This window comes from Pelophylax lessonae (assembly GCF_965119305.1).
Source record: "Pelophylax lessonae genome assembly, chromosome: 7".
NCBI classification, from domain to species: domain Eukaryota; kingdom Metazoa; phylum Chordata; class Amphibia; order Anura; family Ranidae; genus Pelophylax; species Pelophylax lessonae.
In genome coordinates, this window is record NC_138774.1 from 287,018,339 (window position 1) to 287,036,590 (window position 18,252).

The 18,252-nt window shown below is 46.0% G+C and overlaps 1 protein-coding gene across 1 annotated transcript in view; it reads left to right on the forward strand.

Moving 5' to 3' along the window:
- Positions 1-18,252, forward strand: part of FRMPD3 (FERM and PDZ domain containing 3) — a 156,906-nt gene that overhangs the window by 33,947 nt on the left and 104,707 nt on the right. Inside the window, exon 2 of the mRNA XM_082263952.1 lies at positions 17,286-17,409. The gene's annotated coding sequence lies outside the window, so the exon portion shown is untranslated. The remainder of the gene's footprint in view (positions 1-17,285; positions 17,410-18,252) is intronic.

Genomic DNA, 18,252 nt, shown 5'->3' on the forward strand with positions numbered 1-18,252 from the left:
GCTGCAAAGGATGGGCCAACTCAATATTGAACCCTACGGACTAAGACTGGGATGCCATTAAAGTTCATGTGTGTGTAAAGGCAGGCGTCCCAATACTTTTGACAATATAGTGTATATGGCGGTGCTTGCAGTTTTCCATATTTTTCTTGCTGTGTCCTTGCGTATTTCTCTTGCTTGCGGGTTTTCCTGTTTCAGGTAAAATGACTGTCGTTTAAAAAAATAATACAATACTTTCAGTCTATAATCCGCCGCATATCCGTATATTTTTCTGTCCGGTAATATTATCTTGAAATATCATCATCAAGCAGTTGCCGCTATGACAGCGAGGATCCTGCTGGGAGCAGTTGTCAATCAACGCAGCTGGGCTGAGGGGGGGGGGATGGGGCGGCTTGTCAGCTAAACTGACTACGGAGGACAGAGGCACGAGGCGCGTCGGCATGAAGTATGGAGATGCAAGCTGACCGCGCCAGCATCTACATGCATGGCCAGAATGAAAAAGAAAAACAGGGATGTGCCCAAGGGCTCTGCCAGGACCCAAAACTGGGTCAAAATTTTGGATAGAAAGCCGGTTGCACAGTTGATTGAGCAACAATCTGTGTCCATTGGCTGGAGCAGAAGGTAGGGGAGACATCAGGGGTCTAATGGAACCCTGATGTCCCAATAAATAGGACCTGTCACTTGCCTAATGCTATCACATAGGGGGATTGTTTGCCCCCTTGTGATAGCAATAAAGAAAAAAAAGTTTAAAAATAAAACAAATTAAATGAAAAATAAAATAAAAATAAAATTAAATAAAAGTAATAGAATTAAAAGCAACTCTAGCAAATGCAAAGGTGCACACAGGGTGCACACGTGTATGTTCACTAAGATTGCGCCACACGTGTTGTAAATCGCCGCAAATGTCTGAGAGCAATAATCCTAGGGTCACCATTGGCTGGGGCAGAAGGCAGGGGAGACATCAGGGGTCTAATAGGCTCCTGATGTCCTCATAAAGAGGACCTTTCACCTGCCCAATGCTATCACCTTGGGGGATTGTTTGCCCCCTTGTAATAGCAGTAAAAAATAAAACAAATTTAATAAAAAATAAAATGAAAATAAAATTAAATAAAAGTAATAAAATTAATTAAAAGCAACTCTAACAAATGCAAACATGCACACAGGGTGCACACGTGTAAGTACACTGCGATTGCGCCACACATGTTATAAATCGCCCCAAATGTCAGAGTGAGAGCAATAATTCTAGGGTCACCATTGGCTGGGGCAGAAGGCAGGGGAGACATCAGGAGTCTAATAGGCCCCTGATGTCCTCATAAGGAGGACCTGTCAGTGCCCAGTGCTGTCACACAGGAGGATTGTTTGCCCTGGCTATTGGATAGTATATGGATGCTGGCTGCTGGGAGATCTGTTGTTTATGGGGTAGTTTGCCCCTTGTAATAGCAATAAAGTTAAAAAAAAAAAAAAAGATTAAAAATAAAATGAAAATAAATAAATAAAAACTAAATAAAAGCAACTTTTGCAAATGCAATTGTGCACACAGGGTGCACACGTGTAAGTACACTGCGATTGCGCCACACATGTCACAAATCACCGCAAACGTCAGAGTAAGAGCAATAATTCTAGGGTCACCATTGGCTGGGGCAGAAGGCAGGGGAGACATCAGGGATCTAATAGGCTCCTGATGTCCTCATAAGGAGGACCTGTCACCTGCCCAATGTTATTACACAAGAGGATTGTTTGCCCCCTTGTGAAAGCAATAAAGATTAAAAAAAAAACAAAAGTTTAAAAATAAAATTTAAATAAATAATATAAAAATAAAAATTCAATAAAAATTCAATAAAAGTAATAAAATTAAAAGCAACTCTTGCACATGCAAACGTGCACACAGGGTGCGCACATGTATGTAAACCGCATTTGTGCCACACATGTTACATATCGCCGTAAATGTCAGAGTGAGAGCAAAAATTCTAGGGTCACCATTGGCTGGAGCAGAAGGCAGGGAAGACATTAGGGGTCTAATAGGCCACTGATGTCCCCATGAAGAGGACCTGTCACCTGCCCAATGCTATCACACAGGAGGATTGTTTGCCCCTTGTAATAGCGATAAAGTTAAAAATCAAAAGATTAAAAATAAAATGAAAATAAATTAAATAATAATTAAATAAAAGCAACTCTTGTAAATGCAATTGTGCACACAGGGTGCACACGTGTATGTACACTGCCGATTGCACCACACATGTCATAAATCGCCGCAAACATCAGAGTAAGAGCAATAATTCTAGGGTCACCATTGGCTGGGGCAGAAGGCAGGGGAGACATCAGGGATCTTATAGGCTCCTGATGTCCTCATAAAGAGGACCTGTCACCTGCCCAATGCTATTACACAGGAGGATTGTTTGCCCCCTTGTGATAGCAATAAAGATAAAAAAAATTAAAAACGTTTAAAAAATAAAATTTAAATAAATAATATAAAAATTAAATAAAAGTCACCATTGGCTGGGGGAGAAGGCAGGGGAGACATCAGGGGTCTAATTGTCCCCTGATATCCCTATAAATAGGACCTGTTACCTGCCCAATGCTATCACACAGGAGGATTGTTTGTCCCCTTGTGATAGCAATACAGATAAAAAAACAAAAAACAAAAGTTTAAAAATAAAATTAAAATACATTTAAATAAAAATTAAATAAAAGTAATAAAGTTAAAAGCAACTCTTGAAAATGCAAACGTGCATACAGGGTGCGCACATGTATGTAAACCGCAATTGTGCCACACATGTTATGTATCACCATCAATGTCAGAGTGAGAGCAAAAATTCTGGGATCACCATTGGCTGGGGCAGAAGGCAGGGGAGACATCCGGGGTCCAATACGCCCCTGATGTCCCCATAAAGAGGACCTGTCACCTGCCCAGTGCTATCACACAGGAGGATTGTTTGCCCGGGCTATTGGATAGTATATGGATGCTGGCTGCTGGGAGATCTGTTGTTTATGGGGTGATGTTTTGTTAGGGGTCCATTGTTGCTGGGAAAATCTATTGTTGCTGGGGGGGGGGTATATTGCTGCTGGCTGCCTGCTTTTCTTATAAACAAGTTCCATACAAATTACTTAACAGCACCACAAAATGAGACTTGGTTCTGTGTTCTCTAAATGAGGCAGTGCTGGGAGGCGGGTAGGGGTTGGAACCAAGAGACAGTGCTCGGATGTGGGTAGGGGTTGGAACCAAGGGAGAGTACTCCGAGGTGGGTAGGGTTTGGAACCAAGGGACAGTGCTCAGAGGTGGGAAGGGGATGGAGACAGAGGACAGTGCTCAGAGGGGGGTAGGGGTTCGAACCAAGGGACAGTGCTCAGAGAGGTGTAGGGATTGGAACCAAGGGACAGTGCTGGGAGGTGGGTAGGAAATGGACACAGGGAACAGTGCTAGAAGGTGGGAAGGGAATGGAGACAGAGGACAGTGCTCAGAGGGGGGTAGGGGTTCGAACCAAGGAACAGTGCTCGGTGGTGAGTAGGGGATAGAGACAAAGGATAGTGCTCGGAGGTGGGTAGGGGATGGACACAGAGGACAGTGCTCGGAGGGGTGTAGGGGTTCGAACCAAGAGACAGTGCTCGGAGGTGGGTAGGGGATGGACACAGGGAACAGTGCTCGGAGGGGGGTAGGGGTTCGAACCAAGGGACAGTGTTTGGAGGGGAGTAGGGGTTGGAACCAAGGAACAGTGCTCGGAGGTGGGTAGGGTATGGAGACAGGAGACAGTGCTCAGAGGTGGGTAGGGGATGGAGACAGGGAACAGTGCTAGAAGGTGGGAAGGGGATGGAGACAGGGGACAGTGCTCAGAGGTGGGTAGGGAATGGAGACAGCGGACAGTGCTCAGAGGTGGGTAGGGGATGGAGACAGGGAACAGTGCTAGAAGGTGGGAAGGGGATGGAGACAGGGGACAGTGCTCAGAGGTGGGTAGGGAATGGAGACAGGGAACAGTGCTAGAAGGTGGGAAGGGGATGGAGACAGGGGACAGTGCTCGGAGGTGGGTAGGGGATGGAGACAAGGCACAGTGCTCAGAGGTGGGTAGGGGATTGAGACAAGGGACAGTGTTTGGAGGTGGGTAGGGGATGGAGACAAGGGACAATGCTTAGAGGTGGGTAAGGGTTGGAACCAAGGGACAGTGTTCAGAGGTGGGTAGGGGATGGAGACAAGGGACAGTCCTCGGAGGTGGGTAGGGGATGGACACAGGGGACAGTGCTCGAAGGGGGGTAGGGGTTTGAACCAAGGAACAGTGCTCAGAGGGGAGTAGGGGTTGGAACCAAGGAACAGTGCTTGGAGGTGGGTAAGGAATGGAGACAGGGAACAGTGCTAGAAGGTGGGAAGGGGATGGAGACAGGAGACAGTGCTCAGAGGTGGGTAGGGAATGGACACAGGGGACAGTGCTCGGAGGGGGGTAGGGGTTCGAACCAAGGGACAGTGTTCGGAGGGGAGTAGGGGTTGGAACCAAGGAACAGTGCTCGGAGGTGGGTAGGGTATGGAGACAGGAGACAGTGCTCAGAGGTGGGTAGGGGATGGAGACAAGGGACAGTGCTCGGAGGTGGGTAGGGGATGGACACAGGGGACAGTGCTCGGAGGGGGGTAGGGGTTGGAACCAAGGGACAGTGTTCGGAGGGGAGTAGGGGTTGGAACCAAGGAACAGTGCTCGGAGGTGGGTAGGGTATGGAGACAGGAGACAGTGCTCAGAGGTGGGTAGGGGATGGAGACAAGGGACAGTGCTCAGAGGTGGGTAGGGGTTGGAACCAAGGGGCGATGCTTAGAGGTGGGTAGGGGGCAGAGACAAGAAGTGACTGAGATGGGTAGAGTTCCTGCCCCTTTTCTCTGAGAAAAAAGCCCTGGTTGTACATCAGTCACAGATCTGTTCAAGTTACCGTATAGTCTTCTGGAATTGGAAAGTAGGAGAAGCAATAATGAAGCAGACACCTGAGTATCAGGGTTACAGACTCATCTCTTTTATGTATTGACCTATCTCTGTCATTTGGTGGTCAACTCAATTTCTTTAGTCCATTACCTGTATTAAATCCGCCCCGGGACCTCTTCAATCTATACAGTTCAGTAATGAGAGGAATGATGTAGACTCGGTGAGTGTGCAGTTAAATCGGACCTGCGGCCTCCCCTTTAGTCTTGCACAGTTGTCCTGGCTCCTCTCCTGGACTGAAATGGTTTCTTCTGATTTCGCTGCACACTGAGCTTCTCACACTGTGCATTAAAAGCTCCAGCAAGTCAAATAGAACCCCACTTATTTTCCTGGCTGGAGGATGTCCAGCATTATCCAGCCCTTCCCTCCCCAGCTTGACTGCCCCTGCCCCTTTCATTCATTGGATATCAGTTCTTTCAATCATAAAGTGTGCGCAGTGCTTGTAGGTAACCATATAGACACGTGTGGCAATGGTAGCGAGAATCGGTTGATGTGGTATCGGTCTCTTTCAGTCTACTGTACAGCAGAGCTCAGAGTGAGGGAAGAAGGAGCAGCACAAGCAGCCAATCAGGTGTGCTGCATAGGGTTGCCACCTTTTCTTCAAGCCAAACCCAAACACTTTAGCGGTGCAGGGGAATTTTTTTTTCCATTTTCTCATAGGATCTACTAAAGTATTATACAAAACCATGCATAGTGCGCCATGGTGAACAGTGGATGTGACCAAATTGCTCTTGCTGACATCATCATCCCACACCCCCAATGATGCCAAACGGGCCCGATCCTGCCTCCAGACGGCCGCCCACAGCTCCTGGATGGCAACAGATATTTATTGGTTACTTGGGGAGCCACAGCCATGTCTAAATCATGTGTCCGGGTTTTAGGCGGACTGAAACCCGTACACACGATTCCAAACCTGGACTGTCCGGGTAAATCTTGGACAGGTGGCAACCCTAGTGCTGCAATGCTAAGAGCCCGCAGATAGGAGGGGAAAGCAGAGCGACAGAGAGATGAGCTCACCAGCCTACTACTTCTCTTCACTGCTACAGGAGCTGAATTACCTGCCTGGAGGATTTGTATTTCTGTCCATTCAGTTCTGAGGTTTACTCTGCTCTGACGCACAGTTTGGCCCTGTCTGGCAAGCTAGAGGACCATATTTGTCTCCTGGGCAGTTTCACGTTCCCATACAGATCTCCTCCCAACCCCAGCCTGTGACCAGGGCTGGGACAAGTGGTGAGCATGAGGGGCAGCTACCCCCGGGCACACTGAAGTAAGGGGGGCAAATAATGGGCTCAGGGTGGTACACCCATTCTACGGCTTGTATTATTAGTTGGGGAAGGGGGCACAGATCTGGATCCTTCCCCCGCACTGGTACAGTCTAGGACTTTTCAGTAGGGATGAGCTCAGGTGTATTTGGATACTAGAGAACACCAAATAACCAGGCGCTCCTGGGTGCCTGTTGGGTAGGGGATGAAAAATGGCCAAGGAGCCACCAGAGGAGTCGCTATGCTGCCAGCCAAGATAGCATGTGATAAATGCAAAAGTAGGGAAAAATACATGTAATGGCAGCACATAGGGACACCAGAATCCAAGGGAAGACCAGGTAGACGTCTACTTGGTCTTCCTCTGGAATCTGGTGTCCCTATGCGCTGCCATTACATGTATTTTTTCCTGTATTTGGATACTAGTCTGAACCCACCTGGGCTATCCCACCAGGAAGCTGCCACTGTGGACTGTCAATCAAACCAGCCGAGGCGTTCCTTGCCCCCACTGCCACTTATTGCATATGTACAGCTGCAGGACGGGCTATGCCCCGGTGACTTATGTTTTGCAGTCAGCAGTGACCGCTTCCTGGCGGGATAGCTCAGGCAAAATCTGATTAGTATCCAAACACTCCTGAGCTCATCACTACTATACAGTAACAGGCTGGGGGGTGTTAACCACTTAAGCCCCAGAAGATTTTACCCCCTTCCTGACCAGGGTTTTTTTTTGCAATTTTTTTTTTTTACTGCGTGACTTTACCGGACAATTGCGCAGTCATGCGACGCTGTACCTAAACGAATTTGATGTCCTTTTTTTCCCACAAACAGAGCTTTCTTTTGGTGGTATTTGATCACCTGTGCGATTTTTTGATCATGCGCTATAAACAAAAAAAGAGCGTAAATTTTGCAAAAATAACAGTATTTTTCACATTTTTTTATATGAAATTCCCCAAAAAAATGTAAAAATCAAAATTTTTTTACATTTTCGGCCAATTTGTTTTATGCTACATATGTTTGGTAAAAAAAAATCGCAAAAAGCGTATTTTGATTGGTTTGCGCAAAAGTTATCGCGTTTACTAACAAAGGGAAATATTTTTGTCATTTTTGGTGTTTTTTTTTTTTTAACGAGTAATGGCGGCGATCTGCGATTTTTTTTTTTGCGGGACTGCGACATTGCGGCGGACAGATCGGACCCTTGACTGACATTTTTGACACTTTTGGGGGTACCAGTGACATTACTGCAGTAATCAGTGCTATACATATGCACTGTTACTGTAAAAATGACACTGGCAGGGAAGGGGTTAACTGTATTGGAGAGGGAGGGGTTAAGTGTGTCCTAGGGGCGTGTTTCTAACTGTGATTGGACATGGCTACTACTGTAAAAACAGAGATCAATGGTCCTACATAGTAAAACCGTCTGATCTCCATTTTTACACAGGGGAGAATGACAGGTGGCTTGTTTACATTAGCCGCCTGCCTTTCTCCCTTCCCGGCGAACGATCGCGAGTGACCGTGGACATCGGATCCGCCGGTCACACGCACTGACTTGTTAGGGAACGTGCCGGGGCGGGCGCGCTTCAGCGGGCGCGCGCTCGCCCGCTATTGGCTCACAAGCCAGTGACAGGCTAGTGACGTACCGGTACGTCACTTTGCCTGGCCGGGGCTGACCGCCGCAGTATATGTACTTGCGGCGGTCGGCAAGTGGTTAAGAGACCTGTAAGTGAAAGTGAAACTGCAATCAGATCCCCTCCCCTGCCAGACAGGGAAGTGCTGTGCGGTAGAGCAGTGTAAATCTCAGAACGGGATGTACAGATTTAGAACTCCTTTTTGGCACGTAATTCAGCTCCTGTGTATGTATTCCATCTGTGTATCTGGCTATGTTGCACTGAATAGGAATCTTTTCAGGGAACGTCCTGATGAGAAGGGCTGTGACTGATGGCTTGCCATCTCTTGCAGAGGTTTGCTGGCTGAGTCATAGAACTGTGCTGGAATGAATTTTGGAATTACTCTGTGAAATCCATATATTTCTTATCGAGGACGGAACAAAAGCGACTGTCACGCACAAGACAAAAGGCAGAAATTTGCTGATTTTATATCTCGTGGCTCCAGCGTGCACAGAATGGCATAACTTTCTGATATATTTGAAAAAAAAAGAACACAAATGTATTTTTAAGGAAAAAAAAACACTGTGCTATTCACTGCGGTCACATCTATGCATTCAAAGAGGCCCTGTCATCCACAGAAAAATCAAATATTTGAAATAATTACTTCCATGAATGAGTTTTATTTTGCTTGCAATGTGCCTTTGTTAGACGATGTGCATGATTTTGTGTAGGGCCTTGATTGCAGTAAACTTCTCCATAAACTTGTAAAAATGTGGCTGGCAGGACAACCTGCTGCTGCCTAGTGTCTTTGGTTGCTAAGATGCAAGCAGCTCCCACTGGCTAGCATTTTAGGTTGCTAGGACACAGGTTGCCCCCTGCTGCTCAGAAACCTAATTTAATAGGACACAGGTGGCTCGTGCTGCCTAGTATCATTGGTTCCTAGGACACAGGCAGCTCCTGTCACCTAGTGTCCTGGGTTGCTAGGGCACAAGCAGCTCTTGTCGCCTAGTGTCTTTGGTTACTAGGACACATGTAGCTCCTGTCATCTAGTGTCTTTAGTTGATAGGACACAGGCAGCTCCTATAACCCAATGTCCTTTGTTGCCAGGACACAAACAGCTCCTGTATCTTGTGTCCTTGGTTTCTAGGACACAGACAGTTCTTGTCACACATTGTCCTTTGTTGACAGGACAAAAACAGATTCTGTGCCTTGTGTCCTTGGTTGCTAGGACACAGGCAGCTCCTGCTATGCAACGTCTTTGGTTGCTAGGACAAAAACAGCTTCTGTCACCTAATGTTCTTGGTTGCCAGGACACAAATAACCCCTGTCACCTAGTGTCCATAGTTGCTAGGACACAGGAAGCTCCTGTCACCTAGAGTCCTGGGTTTCTAGGACACAAGTAGCTCCTGTCACCTAGTATCCTTGGTTGCTAGGACACAGGCAGCTTCTGTCACCTAGTGTCCTTGGTTGCTAGGACACAGGCAGCTCCTTTCACCTAGTGTCTTTGGTTGTTAGAACTCCAGCAGCTCCTGCCATCTATATTCTTTGGTTGCTAGGACACAGGCAGCTCCAGTCACCTAGTGTCTTTAGTTGCCAGGACACAGGCAGTTACTGTTACCTAGTGTCTTTGGTTGCTAGAACTCCAGCAGCTCCTGCCATCTATATTCTTTGGTTGCTAGGACACAGGCAGCTCCTGTCGCTTAGTGTCCTTGGTTGCCAGGATACACACAGCTTCTGAAACTAGTGTCTTTCATTGCTAAGACACAGGCAGCTCTTGTCACCTAATGTCTTTGGTTACTAGAACACAGGCAGCTCTGCAATGTAAGGTTTTTGGTTGTTAGGACACAGGCAGCTTCTGTTTTGCAGTGTCCTTGGCTGCTAAGGCACAGGCAACTTCTGTTGCGCAGTGTCCTTGGTTGCTAAGACACAGGCAGCTTCTGTCACCTAGTGTCTTTGGTTGCTAGGACATGAGTAGCTCCTGTCACTTAGTGTCCTTGGTTGCTAGGACCCAGACAGCTCCTGTCACCTAGTGTATTTGGTTGCTGGGACACATGCAGTTCCTGCCACCTTGTGTCTTTGGTTGTTAGTACACAGGCAGTTTCTGTCACCTAGTGTCTTTCTTTGGTTGCTAGAACACAGGTAACTCCTGTTACCTAAAGTCTTTGGTTGCTAGAACACAGGTAACTCCTGTTACCTAAAGTCTTTGGTTGCTAGGACACAGGCAGCTCCTGTCACCTAGTGTCTTTGGTTGCTAGAACACAGGCAGCTCCTGCCACTTAAGATTTTTGGTTGTTAGGACACAGGCAGCTTCTGTTGTGCAGTATCCTTGGCTGCTGAGGCAAAGGGCAGCTTCTGTCACCCAGTTTCCCTGGTTGCTAAGGCACAGACAGCTTCTGTCGCCTAGTATATTTGGTTGCTAGGACACAGGCAGTTCCTGTCATCTAGTGTCTTTGGTTGCTAGAACACCGGCAGCTCCTGTCACCTTAAGTCCTTGGTTGCTAGGCACAGGCAGTTCATGTCACCTAGTGTCTTTGGTTGCTAGAACACAGGCAGCTCCTGCCACCTAAGGTTTTTAGTTGTTAGGACACAGCCAGCTTCTGTTGCGCAGTGTCTTTGACTGATAAGACACAGGCAGCTTCTGTGGCCTAGTGTTCTTGGCTGCTAAGACACAGGCAGCTTCTGTGGCCTAGTGTTCTTGGCTGCTAAGACACAGGCAGCTTCTGTCCCCTAGTGTCTTTGGTTGTTAGGACTAGGACACAGCCAGCTTCTGTTGCGCAGTGTGTTTGGCTGATAAGACACATGCAGCTTCTGTGGCCTAGTGTCCTTGGCTGCTAAGACACAGACAGCTTCTGCCACCTAGTGTCTTTGGTTGTTAGGACACAGGCAGTTCCTGTCACCTAGTGTCTTTCTTTGGTTGCTAGAACACCGGCAGCTCCTGTCAGCTAAAGTCTTTGGTTGCTAGGACACAGGCAGCTCCTGTCACCTAAATTCTTTGGTTGCTAGGACACAGGCAGCTCCTGACACCTAGTGTCTTTGTTTGCTATAACACAGGCAGCTCCTGCCACCTAAGATTTTTGGTTGTTAGGAAACAGTCAGCTTCTGTTGCACAGTGTCCTTGGCTGCTAAGGCAAAGTCAGCTTCTGTTACGCAGTGTCCTTGGCTGCTGAGGCACAGGCAGCTTCTGTCACCTAGTTTCCCTGGTTGCTAAGACACAGACAGCTTCTGTTGCCTAGTGTATTTGGTTGCTAGGACACAGGCAGTTCCTGTCATTTAGTGTCCTTGGTTGCTAGCACACAGGCAGCTCCTTTCACCTAGTGTCTTTGGTTGCTAGAACACAGACAGTTCCTGCCACCTAAGGTTTTTGGTTGTTAGGACACAGCCAGCTTCTGTTGCAGTGTCCTTGGCTGCTAAGGCAAAGGCAGCTTCTGTTGCGCAGTGTCCTTGGCTGCTGAGGCACAGGCAGCTTCTGTCACCTAGTTTCCCTGGTTGCTAAGACACAGACAGCTTCTGTCGCCTAGTGTATTTGGTTGCTAGGACACAGGCAGTTCCTGTCATCTAGTGTCCTTGGTTGCTAGCACACAGACAGCTCCTGTCACCTAGTGTCTTTGGTTGCTAGAACACAGGCAGCTCCTGCCACCTAAGGTTTTTGGCTGCTAAGATACAGGCAGCTTCTGTAGCCTAATTTCTCTGGTTGCTAAGACACAGGCAACTTCTGCTGCATAGCTTGCCCGGTTGCTAGGACAAAAGCAGCTCCTGTTGCTTGGTGCTCTTTGTGGCTAGGACACAGGCAGCCCCTGCTGTCTATCATCCTTGTTTTTGAGTAGCTGATAAAAACGCAAAGTGTTTTTTTTTTTCAGCCACATGTTTGAGCCCTAATAGAGCCATTTCTTTACTTGTTTTGCAGTCTGACTGCAAAATAAATAATAAAAAAGACTTTAATTGGGCTTTTAATGAAGAATAATTGTTTGGGGGAAAAGAGCTAAAGCTGGTCAATTAAAAACCTTTTCTTCTGTGGCTGCATTCCTTGGGGATAACAGTATTTCTATAAACTCTACAAATGCAGAGAGGATTAAATAGTCCCTGTCACCTTGCCCTCTCCTTCCCCACCGACCATTTTTAACAAACCTGCACCCCCCTGCCCTGCCTGAGTATGTGACCTCCTCCCCTATCGTTCAATCAGTGCCTGACAAAGTGATGTCCTTTCTCTGAGCTTCAACACTGGGAATTTAGGTGGCAACTGTGATGCAGTTAGGAGCAGCTAGGGAACATTGCAGAAGAGAGTTGGCTGGCTAGTTTATGGAGCATGTACACAGTCCATAGGTGCAGTCCCAATAAAGCAATTCAGCATCCCGCTCAGGAATGCTCCAAGGCAAACAGCCCCTGGAGCTCCCAAATCCATTTCCACTTAGAGAAAAAGACCCACTATGCTACGCTCCTGCCTATTTTACAGGAACCCATCCACCATCTGGGCACACCTCCCCAGGGATTGGATAGGCCAGGTATTTGAATCCTCCCACCCTAATCTCCAGAAGCTTCTCTCAGAGTCAGGGGGAAGTAATCAAATTTCAAGCGCTACACCAGCGAAGAGAGGAAATCAGAGGGTTGATTTTGTGGAATACTTGGAGCCTTTTATACCATCGGCTCAGGAGTATATATCCATTTTCTTGGTATGTGTTCACCATGGACGCCTTCTGTGCAAAGAGGAGTATTCTGTGTTTCTGGGCCTGAGAAATGTGGTGTGTAGTTCTTGTTCCCACTTCTTTAAGTTGTTCGTCTCCTTGTTGGGATCACCCAGGGTCACCATCGAATATAACAAGGACAATGTGTGTCTGACTGGCGAAACGTTCAAGTAAATTGATTCTAAAGGGGTGAGCGCTCGAAGGTTTTGGGATGACCCTGGCAGTGGTCTAAAGAAGCAAACTAACTGCATGCACCTCAAAAAGTCTAATTCAGACCCGTGAGAAGAGCACCTGGTAATGATCCAAGGAAGGAACCTAACTACATGCAGTTCATAAAGTCCAATTCAGACCCCTGGGAAAAGCACCTGGTAGTGATCAAAGAAAGGAACCTAACTGCATTCAACTCAAAAAGTCTAATTCAGACCTATGAGAAGAGCACCTGATAGTGATCAAAGGAATGAGCCTAACTGCATGCATCTCAAAAAGTCTAATTCAAACCTATGAGAAGAGCACCTGACAGTGATCCAAGGAATGAGCCTAACCGCATGCATCTCAAAAAGTCTAAATCAGACCTATGAGAAGAGCGCCTGGTAGTGATCTAAGGAGGGGACCTAACTGCACACATCTCGAAAAGTCCAATTCAGACCCATGAGAGGAGCACCTGGTAGTGATCTAAGGAGGGGACCTAACTGCATGCATCTCGAAAAGTCCAATTCAGACCCATGAGAGGAGCACCTGGTAGTGATCTAAGGAGGGAACCTAACTGCATGCATCTCAAAAAGTCCAATTCAGACCCATGAGAAGAGCACCTGATGGTGATCTAAAGAAGGAACCTAACTGCATGCATCTCAAAAAGTCTAAATCAGATCCTTGAGAAGAGCACCTGATGGTGATCTAAGGAGGAAACCTAACTGCATGCATCTCAAAAAGTCCAATTCAGACCCATGAGAGGAGCACCTGGTAGTGATCTAAGGAGGAAACCTAACTGCATGCATCTCAAAAAGTCCAATTCAGACCCATGAGAAGAGCACCTAGTAGGGATCTAAGGAGGGGACCTAACTGCATGCATCTCGAAAAGTCCAATTCAGACCCATGAGAGGAGCACCTGGTAGTGATCTAAGGAGGGAACCTAACTGCATGCATCTCAAAAAGTCCAATTCAGACCCATGAGAAGAGCACCTGATGGTGATCTAAAGAAGGAACCTAACTGCATGCATCTCAAAAAGTCTAAATCAGATCCTTGAGAAGAGCACCTGATGGTGATCTAAGGAGGAAACCTAACTGCATGCATCTCAAAAAGTCCAATTCAGACCCATGAGAGGAGCACCTGGTAGTGATCTAAGGAGGAAACCTAACTGCATGCATCTCAAAAAGTCCAATTCAGACCCATGAGAAGAGCACCTAGTAGGGATCTAAGGAGGGGACCTAACTGCAGGCATCTCAAAAAGTCCAATTTAGACCGGTGAGAAGAGCACCTGATGGTGATCTAAAGAAGGAACCTAACTGCATGCAACTCAAAAAGTCCAATTTAGACCGGTGAGAAGATCACCTGGTAGTGATCTAAGGAGGGAACCTAACCGCATGCATCTCAAAAAGTCCAATTTAGACCGGTGAGAAGATCACCTGGTAGTGATCTAAGAAAGGGCCTAACTGCATGCATCCTAAAAAGTCTACGTCAGACCCGTGAGAAGAGCACCTGGTAGCGATCCATAGAAGAAACCTAGCTACATGCATCTCATAAACAATAATCCAATTTTTAGTGTCAGCCTTTCTTTTCTAGCCATTATTATTATTTATTTATTTTATTACCAACAATATTTTTGTGCATAGGGCTGCTTTATGTGTTAAATACACTACGTATGCCACATTTTTTATTCTTTTATTTATTCCTATATCTCAGTTGACTGTTCATGAGCCGTAGATTCCACAGTTTTTAGTAGAAGGTCCCCCGGGGCCTGAATGTTATTTCAAGGGTTCCTTTATGTTAAAAAAAGGTTGAGAAAGGCAGGTCTATACCCCCATAGTGTATATTCATAAACACTTCACTGGATCTGATGCATTCATCTACCTTTGATTTCCAATCCGCTGCTTTTTATAGGATGTCACTGCAGATGTTGGTATGTGTGTGTTTGCTATGGGAAAGGTCTGGCAGCCAATTTAGCCGCATGGTCTGCAAAGGGACTGCCCTTGGAGATGGGCTCTGAATCATTTGTGTGTGCTTTGCATTTCAACGCCGATACTTCCTATGCCAGCAGTACTGCAGCTTGCAAATGGGAAACCAAGTCAGCACGTTGAACAGATGTACCCGCTGAACTACGAAATCCCTCTTTCCTGACACAACATTCCATAGTGGGCGTGAGAAAGGAAAGAACGATGAATCTGGAGGTATGCCTATGAAACAAGGTGACAACGTCAGGGCAAATATAAGGGTGCATAAGAGCGGTGTCGCCCTACAACAAAGTGCCTGAACAAGGACATTCATGGCAGGATCATTATTTTAATGAAGTCTCCTGATTTAATTATATTGAAAATTACTATATTATCTGAAAGCTTACACTATATTACCAAAAGTATTGGGACGCCTGCCTTTACACGCACATGAACTTTAATGGCATCCCGGTCTTAGCCTGTAGGGTTCAATATTGAGTTGGCCCACCCTTTGCAGCTATAACAGCTTCAACTCTTCTGGGAAGGCCGTCCACAAGGTTTAGGAGTGTCTATGGGAATGTTTGACAATTCTTCCAGAAGCGCATTTGTGAGGTCAGGCACTGGGCGAGAAGGCCTGGTTCGTAATCTCCGCTCTAATTCATCCCAAAGGTGTTCTATCGGGTTGAGGTCAGGACTCTGTGCAGGCCAGTCAAGTTCCTCCACCCCAAACTCGCTCATCCATGTCTTTATGGACCTTGCTTTGTGCACTGGTGAGCAGTAATGTTGGAACAGGAAGGGGCCATCACCAAATTGTTCCCACAACAGTTGGGAGCATGAAAATGTTCAAAATGTCTTGGTTTGTTGACGCCTTGAAAGTTCCCTTCACTGGAACTAAGGGACCAAGCCCAAATCAATGCTGCCTTTCAGCGCCCATCAGTGCCACCTATCATTGACCATAAGTGCTGCCTATCAGTGCCCATCAGTGCCACCTATTAGTGTCCATCAGTACCACCTATTAGTGCCCATTAGTGCTGCACATCAGTGCCACCTATCAGTGCCCATCAGTGCTGCATATTAGTGCCTCCTCATCATTGCCCTTCAGTGCCACCTCATCAGTGTCCATCAATGCAGCCTTATCAGCGCACAATTACTTATTTACAAAATTGAGCTTTGAAAAATGTCACATGACATTAAAAAAAGGATCAGTTATTGGTATCGAAACTAGGGGGCCAAGCCCAAATCAGTGCTGCCTTTCAGTGCCTGACCAATGCCCATCGGTGGCCTTCAGTGCCTCCTATCATTGACCATAAGTGCCGCCTATCAGTGCCCATCATTGCCGCATATCAGTACCACCTATTAGTGCTTATCAGTGCTACATATTAGTGCCTCCTCATCAGTGCTGCGCCATCAGTGTCCATCAGTGCAGCCTCATTAGCGCACAATTACCTATTTACAAAATTGAGCTTTGAAAACTGTCACATGACATTAAAAAAAGGATCAGTAATTGGTATTGAAACTAGGGGGCCAAGCCCAAATCAGTGCTGCCTTTCAGTGCCCATCAGTCCCTGACCAATGCCCATCGGTGGCCATCAGCGCCTCCTATCATTGATCATAAGTGCCGCCTATCAGTGCCCATCATTGCCACATATCAGTACCACCTATTAGTGCTTATCAGTGCTACATATTAGTGCCTCCTCATCAGTGCCGCGCTATCAGTGCCCATCAGTGCAGCCTCATCAGCGCACAATTACTTATTTACAAAACTGAGCTTTGAAAACTGTCACATGACATTAAAAAAAGGATCAGTAATTGGTATCCAAACTAGGGGGCCAAGCCCAAATCAGTGCTGCCTTTCAGTGCTCATCAGTGCCTGACCAATGCCCATCGGTGGCCATCAGTGCCTCCTATCATTGACCATAAGTGCCGCCTATCAGTGCCCATCATTGCCACATATCAGTACCACCTATTAGTGCTTATCGGTGCTACATATTAGTGCCTTCTCATCAGTGCCGCGCCATCAGTGTCCATCAGTGCAGCCTTATCAGCGCACAATTACTTATTTTAGAAAATTGTGCTTTGAAAACTGTCACATGACATTTCAAGGATCGGTAATCGGTATCAGAACAAGGATCGGTAATCGGTATCAGAACTAAGGGGCCAAGCCCAAATCAGTACTGCCTTTCAATGCCCATCAGTGCCACCTATCTTTGACCATAATTTCCACCTATCAGTACCACCTACCAGTGTCCATCACTGCCACCTATTAGTGCTTATCAGTGCTGCATATTAGAGTCTCCTCCTCAGTGCCACCCCATCGGTACCCTTCAGTGCTGCCACATCAGTGCGTCCTACCAGTTCCCATTAGTGCAGCCTCTTTAGTGTCCATCAGTGCAGCCTCATCAGTGCACAATTACTTATTTACAAAATTCTTTGAAAACGTTCACATGACATTGAAAAAAGGATCGGTAATCGGTATCGGTGAGTACTTGAACAAAGGATTGGTACTTGTACCCGGTCTTAAAAAAGTGGTGTTGGTGCAACCCTAATAACGAGAGTAACTGAGAAGGAACGAGAAACTCATGTATAAAGGTTTTGGATATGAATTAATTTGCTTGTTTACAATATGTGGTGTTCGTATTTTTGTTTTAGGCTCCAGGAATGGCCTGGCCTTCCATTGGTCCAAGAGGTCCTGATGACACAAGGGATACCACCGTATAGTCCAGACTGGCATATTAAAGGACGTCTGACTAAATCAGATCTTAGTGCTGTCCAGGTAATGAAATGTCATGTGGCTCAAATACTTAGACTGTCGTCATTTATAACATGGAGATTTTAAAGTGTATGTTTAGCCAACACATTATTTTTTAGTTTTGGATCAAATTTGAAAACAATGCAACCACTGTTGGGTTTTTATTTCTATCCGGGGTTCTGTTAGAGAACTTTTCTCCCTGCTTTGTTCCCTGGTGACAACGGTTTTACTGGACAGGAAGTGAAGTAAAATCTGCAACAGGAACACGGACAAAAATATAAAGCCAATTGGGATTCTAACTTAAATTGAATTTGATTTAATTTCAAGTAAAAAATTTAATTACATTTGAAATTAAATAAAATTTTACATAATAAAATTTAATTAAATTTTACATTTAAAAATTGAATTAAGCTTGACATTTAAAAGTTTAAATTTAAGATTTACATTTTTTTTGTCTATGTTGAAGATTTACCCATCACTTTCTTTCTTATGAAGCCATTGTCACCGAAAGTCAGAAGTTCTTCTCCTTCCCCATTCTATCCAAAGAAAAAAAAAAAACATATTTGGCTTGACATACATTATAAAGCTCAACTCTGAGCTCTGTGCTTCCAGAGGAGTTCTCCTTTTTTTATCATTCCCCCTCTATCAGTATGCTTTTTTTTTTTTTTTTTTAGTTACAATATTCTGATGTTTTCTGGCTGAATGTGCTGGGTCCAGTTTATCTTTAGTCTTCTTTCATTTGTGAGGACATTTACAAAAAAAAAATCATTAATTATCAATTTAAAGGGTGGAATATTGAAAAACGCCACTCTCCCTCCAGAATCATGTGAAATACGTGTTCGGGAATGGGGACTTTATCGCCAAAGA